Here is an 8,191-nt window from a genome sequence, read left to right as displayed (position 1 = left end):
GTAAGTGCTGGTTTGTGACCGCATCTTCCTAAAAAAATCTTCACACGGTTGGCTATTCATGTCGGAGAGTTTGAAAAGACGTTCGAGCCCAAGCCGTTTGAATCGACGAATGAGAAGCACTAGGGAATGCATATTTATCTCTAGGCAAAGGTAAAGGTTTGCAGTAATAAAATTCTCGTTCAAAGCATAATGTCCACTCTTTAGGACCCAGGATCTTCAATATCGAACGCAGTAAACAACACGACCAAGTAAAGATAACCTCTCAAGAGGAGAAAGTTTGCCGTCGTAAAAAACGTGCCGCAAGCTTTCCATAAGCCAAAGATAAAACTGTGCTCCTTCACTTCCAGGAACACGCTGTTTCAGGCGTGCCGGAGGCAAGAAGGAAGGGACACCTGTAACGGTCAGTTATTAGCTCCTCGCTTAATACTATGAGCCTTTGTGTCAACAATGTATATATAGCACCTTTGTCAACAAAGCCGCTGGGGCAGGTGCTGACTTATAGCACCTGCCCCAGGGGCTGTGGGATGCCGTTTCATCTTCGGAGGCATAGTTATATGACCTTAAGATTATTTTGAACAAAATAATTTGATTAATTATTTTGAACAAAAATAGGGGATGGCAGCTAAAAACAGAAGGGGCTGCTGGATGCCCTCTGATCATTGTTGGCTCTTAAAAGAGGTGCTAGAACTTTCAGTTCCAATCAAACAAGTCCCTTCAGAGGTTTCTATGACCACACTTCCTCATAAAGAGGCATGGTTCCCAGAGTAATATGGCTCTGGTAGAAAAATATACACTGAAACCTTATTTTTTAACTATAGGCAACGCTAGAGTGTTGCCTCTGAAAATACAGTTTTTTGTAAAAAAAATTCTATGACCACCCCTTCCATATAAAGCCGGGCAAAAACAACACACAGAAGACACTTTGCTCTTTACTGAGGGCCCAAGTCAGAGTACTTTGAAATGGCAAGTTTCATAATTGGCTTTTACCCATAAAGCTGATATCATGTCGAAACTCAAATAAACAAAGAAATTTTATTCCCTAAAAAAAAAAAAAAAAAAATTAAAATTGGGCAATTAAAATTTGACCACATTTCCAGTGAACAAGCACCAACAGATGAATTTGTGGTATGTAGTTCTGTACCATGCTCCAAGCGGCATCCAACATAACCAATACAGGGTTTAATCAAAACGAATTCCGAAAATCCATTCAAAATTCCTCCAATACCTTCACTTTCATCAATTTGCCGTTTGTAAATGTTATCTGGGTATTCTTGTCTGCCATTATAGTTTTTTCCATAAGGCATCTCAGGTCTAGGGACATAAAAATCAGATAGCTCCACATCCTTGATTCCACAAGATTTTTTATTGATCACACCTAGAATTCTTGGGGGCCCCCAAGATTTTTTCTGACATTTTTCTTTTCCCCGTTTTTTCCCTTTTTCAGTTTATTTTTAGAATAAATTTTGTCATTTTGATCAATTATCGGCCCCTTTGTCACATTGGGTACCCGCGAGATTTTTCTCATTGGTGCCCTTGTAACATTGCCCTTCCCCCCATGATTTTGCTCTATATCTGGCTCTTGTATAACTCGTCAGTGTCAAATCCGTTTTTGACATTCCGCGCGTTTAGCTGTAGTTTTGTATAATTTACGGAAGTAGCAGCATTGATCCTTTTTAGTAGTAACAACAAAATAGTTTGTACTTGATATTGAACAAAATGACTAGAATGCGAATTCAAAATTACGGTTTTTTGTTGATCTTGGAAAGTAGTTGAGTTAACTGAATGAAACTTTCACAAATGAATTCAGGACCTAAAATATTCGCTTCGAAGGTATTACCAAGCTTATATATCTATCTTTTTCTCTTTTTTTTTCTAGATTTTAGAAGATTGCCTACATGAGATTCTATACCTAACTGAAAGGCGTTTTTTTTAAATTAAGGTCCGTTTGATCATAAGTACGTAACGAATGATTATTAAAAAAAAGAAGTAAATTTATTTTCAAAAAGTAGCCTACATACTTTACTCTATTTAACAGCATAGTTGCTCATCATACCTCTCAACTAATTTAAAAGTAACCTCTGTATAAAAACTTGCCGCCTGTTTCGCTAACCAGGAAATCACTTCCGTTTTTACGCGGTCATCATCACTGTAACGTTTGCCACTGAGGTGGAGAAACGGATGATAATCACTCGGCGCAAGATAAGGACTGTATTGTGGGGGGTCAAAGACTTCCGAGCCAAAAATGTCCAACAAATTACGGATCTGACCAGCAGTGTGAGGTCTTGTACCCCCTCCCCCCAATATATCCGGCAAATACCCCCCCCCCCCACTAAAATACCCTCCCCCTCTAACGGAAAATGCCCCCCCGAAAATACCTGCCTGTGGAAAATACCCCCTCCCCCATGGAAAATACTCCCCGGAAACCCTCCCCCCGCGGAAAATACCCCCAAAGGAAAATACCCCACCCCCCCAAAAAATACCCTGCCCCTGTGGAAATTATGGTTTTCCAAATTTGAGAATTTTATTTGAGTTTAATTTTTTTAATATCCCTAGGGGGATGGAGTTTTGTTATCTGTGTATTATATGCTATTCACTCGAGTTTACGCTGCGTAAAATTCGAGAACACACAGGTTTTTTTGTTAGTTTCTTCGTTACTTTATAAATAAACTTGCGCTGTAGATATCAATATTAGGGGGAGGGGGGTAAGCATAGTGGGTATGCAGGTAACATTTGTTTGGTACAATTATTTTGCATATTAGATAGATAGACAAATAAGTGTGCTTTAAAGCCAAATATACGGGCATGAACACAGTAAAATAACAAAAAATGAATATAGTGAATGGGGGGTGTTTAAACCCCCGGAAAATGCCCCTCCACGAAAAATACCACACCCCCCACCGAAAGTAAACCCCGTGGAAAATACATCCTCCTTGGAAAATACCCACGCGGAAAATACCCTCCCCGCATTTGGAAAGTGAGATTTCTAAATTTGAAACTTTAATTTGAGTTTTTTTTTTTCGTTGAAAAGTGCCAAGGAACGGGAAAAAGAGGAATTTACACACCCGAAGTGTCTTAAAAACTTAGAAAAAAACACAAATCCATTTGTGTTGAAAAGGCTTCCATATGATTTTCTGCAATTTTTGGCAGTTGCGGATGCCAAATTAAAAAAAAAAACATTAAAGAAGAAAAAAAACTTAAGCAAACAATCATCAAAATTAAGCTAAAACATATGGCACCAAAAAGTTTAGCCTAAGATGGTTTGGCTATTCTTTGAAAAGATAGTTGGCTTTGGGAACCAACACATTCTAAATTGTTTAAGTTTTTACGGACAAAAGCGTTGTCAAATTCTACGAGTTACTTTTTCGTATCTGCCAAGTGCAAAACTACCACAAGTCAGCATTAACAAATAAATGAAACACAAAACTAAGAGAAATTATAATAAATAGCCTAGTCAAGCTCAAAACGAGCAAAAAGTAAAAGGAGTAAGGCTGACAACACCCAAGTATTCTTCAGACCAGAAAATAATTTGCACTTTACTTAAAAAAAAAAACAAAAAAAAAACTGTGTATTGTCAGTTTGATATACATATTGTGATATCTATTCCTTATAGACTTCTTTATTTGTTGAAGTCAAAAAAGTGAAAACATTTAAAATGTATTTTGTTTTCAGTAAAGTGCAAATTACTTTCTGGTCTTGAGGAGGTGTGGGGTTGTCAGCCCTACTCATGCTAATTGTTGCTATTTTGAGTTTGAATAGGTTATACAAAAATAAAACTCAAATAAAATTCTCAAATTTGGAAAGCCTTCTTTTCCACGGGGGTGGGGGGGGGGGAGGGGCATTTTCTGTGGGGTACAGTATTCGAACAGTTGGAAGTCAGAAAACAATTCTTTCTAGGCATACAATCACTAAAAAATTACAGAAGAATAGCGAGGTATCTGTAAATTTTGTTAACTACAAAAAAAAAAAAAATCCCAGTATAAAGTAAATCCGATGTTTTATTTAAGTGCTTTTTCCAAGTCTTTTTTTTTTCAATGACCGTTTTTCCAAGTATTAAATACTATTATTAGGTTTATGTTATTGAAAAGGATCATTATTTACTTAACAATCTTTACTATGAAGAATTTGTTTTTTTTTGTTTTTTTTTTGCTCCAACCAAATCATATAGAAAAAAATTTGCGAAAAACTTGTTAGAGATCACTAAATCATAAATTAGAAATTACATTTTTCCCTATTATGGGTCAAAATATATTGGTGGGCATTCAACAATGGGACAAAAAACATTTATTCCATGGTTTTTCCCTTTTCTGCTTTTTCCCCTTTGGTTTCCTTATAATTACTATATAGTCCCAAATTTCCAGGTGGGGGCCATGGCCCCCCCTTGCCGGTGCCCATGGCCTCGTTAAGTCCGAGTCCGTTGATTTTGAATTGAATTTATCAAGTATTTTGGGCAATAGGTTGCATCAAGACTGGGCTGGGTAATTGTAGACAGAGAAAAGCCAAGACAGATAGTCCAAGTAATTGAGAGGCAAATGTTTAAATGGCTGGGGCACGGGTAATGACAATTACTATTTTTTATAAATATATATATATATATATATATATATAAAAAAGAAAAGGAGGGTAGTTGCAACCAAACCTAACCAACTGAATAACTTACTATAACTCGGAGGGTCGGTGGTCCCGTTTCCAACGTAATTGAAGCTCCAGAAAAAACACAAAATAACCTAAAAATAATAAGAAACATATTAACAAAATAGTATAAACCAACAAACGAATACAAAAAAAGTGAAAAAATTGTCACTAATACTAACCTGTCACAGTATAGACTTACTGATTCTATTTTTGAATTCTAGAAACATATAATTTAATAAAAATCAATGCTCTACATGTGTCTACAACTTAACCTTTATAAACTATAACAAAAAACAAATAAATGAGAGAAAAAAAAAGAACAACTTTTCTTTTTTTCCATAAATACAAAAAAAAAAGAAAAAAAAAATATCTTAACAAAATCTTAATTCATAATTCACCATTCATGATATAACCATCTATTGGTCACATAACTCAGGGATAGGCTCATCGTAACCAAATTTTACCGTCACACCACTACAGTCGATCTGTATATATGGCGGAACTGTATTGGAGACCCATGCTGATACTCCTATAGGATTTAATATAGATCTTTTTATATACAATTTCCTTCGAGCTTCACGAACTGATATTGGTGCATCATCGCTAACAGGTACTTTTTTATGGTGTCAAATAGCTTTACGTTTTAATTTCTTTCCGTTCTTAAGCACACTGACCTTCGCATCTCGAGAACCAACATCAACTTTAAAATACGGTTGCTCCTTACGGACACCACCAACAACTCGAAACCTCGGGACCATGGACAGACCTAGACCCTCCAAACACAACTGGTCAAAAAACGTTTCGGCTTGGGTGGTATTTTCGCAGGGAGCATTCCAAACGATAATATTCGTCTCTGTATGTCGATACTCAGATGCCATAAGCCGACGAGACAGATCTGCATTCCCAGTTTCATACTTTTTCGTTGCACTAGCGATAATTGACATTTGATTTCTTAAGCTTAGAACATCAGATTGAAGCTGTGTAACACGCGAACTCGTAGTATTAACTTCTGATTTTAGCTCAGACTGTGTATTTTCCACTGATACCATGCGATTTTCTAACATTTTTATACTATCGGTTATAGAGTCTAGTTTCTTACCATTTTCAGTAAGTATTGTTAGCATCTTAGCAAAATCATCCGCCAGGGTCTTCAGTGAAGCGACATCGTTATTCCCTTCAGATGAAACGGTCGAATTCAACAAACTGTTTTCAACAGACTGGGATCCTACTTGGACAGTTTTAGAAATCTTCCTTTTTCGCCCCAAGGCAAGTGCAAATAAAATAAAATGTGTAATCTCTCTTACCTATTTTGGCACCTATAATTTATCAACGTCGATGCGGACGTGCAGTTCGCTAAGCCACCGTTAATTTGGGCACGGCTAACACCCCTATCTCCTGCACCGAAGACTTCCAACAGCGTTTGAATACCGACGCTACTTCAGGGATCACAACCAACTTTCAGGAATACTCTGTAGCGTTTGCAAAATTCAACTAATCAAATATTTGCATTTCATTCCACTCTTCAGGGCAAGTGGTAAAGACACCAGATCTACTACTCAATCAGAGATTGATTCATAGTCTTTGGCCTATTTTCTTTTTTTGTCATAATTAAATGACGTTATCAAAGGTGTATAATCCCAAGCCAATTTAATGTTTCGCAATATTTTCACTGTCTAACAAATACACTTTTTACAAACCAATTAAATTCAAAGTTAAATCCAATTTGCGTCTTCACAGTTCAAAGGCTCATTCAGTACAGAAATTAAAATGCTAACTTAGTTTACAGTTGATTCCTAGCTTTCTTTGTGACCTTGTGGATTGGATTTTGAAAAATAAAATAGCCGGAATAAAAAGGTAAGGTTATACCTTCCAGATGACATGGTATGTTATAATCATTTAATTAAGGGATGGAGAAAATGATTTTAATAGACCGCCTACCGAAAAGGATTTTCAGCGACCCTTGAAAATTTAGGTTTTGTGTCCACCATCACAAGCACAGTATAACAAAAAAAAAAAACTCGCCCGAGAGCAGCCGTCAAACCCTTGCCTCCTCCCGTGGCGGCACCATTGACTGTAGTTTCTTTATGCAGTCATAGAACAATTTCAATTTTTGATTAATTCATCCAAGCTATTCAAACGAATAACCCATTATTAGCAAAGCTGGAGAGGGAGGTTCGGGGTCTTTACTCCTTTCTTTTCTGAAATATTGCATATTGATTCATTGATATGTACTTTTAAAGAATATTATTAGTTAAAGAATGGCAAACATAATGATATTGCCATAGCAACCAATGTCGATCTAGTTTTAAATGGGTACAGGGAAAGATCTGGGGAAGGTAAACAGGAAGGTTTTACGAAATCATGGGATGGCTGGCCCCTCGCCTCACCCCCTTCCTCTTCACACTTCTTGGCTGAAGGTTAATGAAACGGAGATCAGTACCGCTGGTAGTGACTGCAAAACTATAGTGCCGTATTCTTTACTCTTGTTTTTACTTTGACTGAACTTCCTTCCCTAAACGAGTTAAATCTCCTCAAAATACTATTTTGGATGCTTATTTATATTATATTAACTTGATTTTGACAGCTACTGATTTAATAGTTTAAGTAAGTGAAGTAAATATCACAATTTTCTTTCTATAAAGGATAACACCAGGGCCACATTTTAAGAAATTCCTAAAACATTCTGAAAACCACGAACAATAATAATCACTTACTTATTTGATTCCTAAATTCACATTGATTGACTTTGCCCCCACCCTCCTCACCCTTTTGGTTAAATAAACAGCCCACTTTATATATTCACATTATACTTCGTATTAGTGTTGCTCCTTTTTTCGCCGATTGAGGGGTGTTCCTGTTCGTTGTTCGCTATTCCAAAATATAATGAGAGCATATAAAGTGGGTTTTATATTCATCTATCAGGAAGGGGGAGGGGGCTGGCAAAGTGAGGCAATGCGCCTTGATAAATGAGATAGGAAAACATTTGTGATTATTTTAAAGTAATTTTCATAATTCTATTGGGGGTTCTTCAAAGTGTGCCCTTGATCTTAACCTTTACCTTTCTTTAGTCCAACTGTATGACTTATCCATTTCATTTGTAACTCTCTAATGAAAAAATCAAGAACAAAATTTAGTTTCGATTTTTATAGCATCGATGTTTCCAATGCTATAATACTGTTTCCAGTTTTCAATTTTGGGTAATCGTGTGGAAAGGTTCGTTTCCTAAACTAGCTACTCACAATAAGAAAACAGGAGTAATACCATTAAACTCACCGTTCAATACCATTTTCAAAAATAATATTAGCTAACGTAGCTATTGTGTCCCCCCCCCCCCTATGGCGCTAATGTCTGCATGTGTTAATGCTAAAGATTACCGATTTCGTTAGTCTCCGTTACTTTTTATTCTTTTTTTCCATCAATTGTTGGCTTATAATCCTGAATTATATTTTTTGAGAGAGAATTGGAACTTAACTTGTTTTTCCAAAAAGTAAAAAAATTAACGCTATACTTCCAGTTTAAAAATAATATTCGCTATCATAGCAATCCGTAAGAAAACAAA

This window comes from Artemia sp. Qi Xiang Cuo, chromosome 4, assembly GCF_049724085.1.
Source record: "Artemia sp. Qi Xiang Cuo chromosome 4, ASM4972408v1, whole genome shotgun sequence".
Taxonomy (NCBI): domain Eukaryota; kingdom Metazoa; phylum Arthropoda; class Branchiopoda; order Anostraca; family Artemiidae; genus Artemia; species Artemia sp. Qi Xiang Cuo.
The sequence above is the reverse complement of the archived record's forward strand: the minus strand, read 5'-3'. Positions refer to the sequence as shown.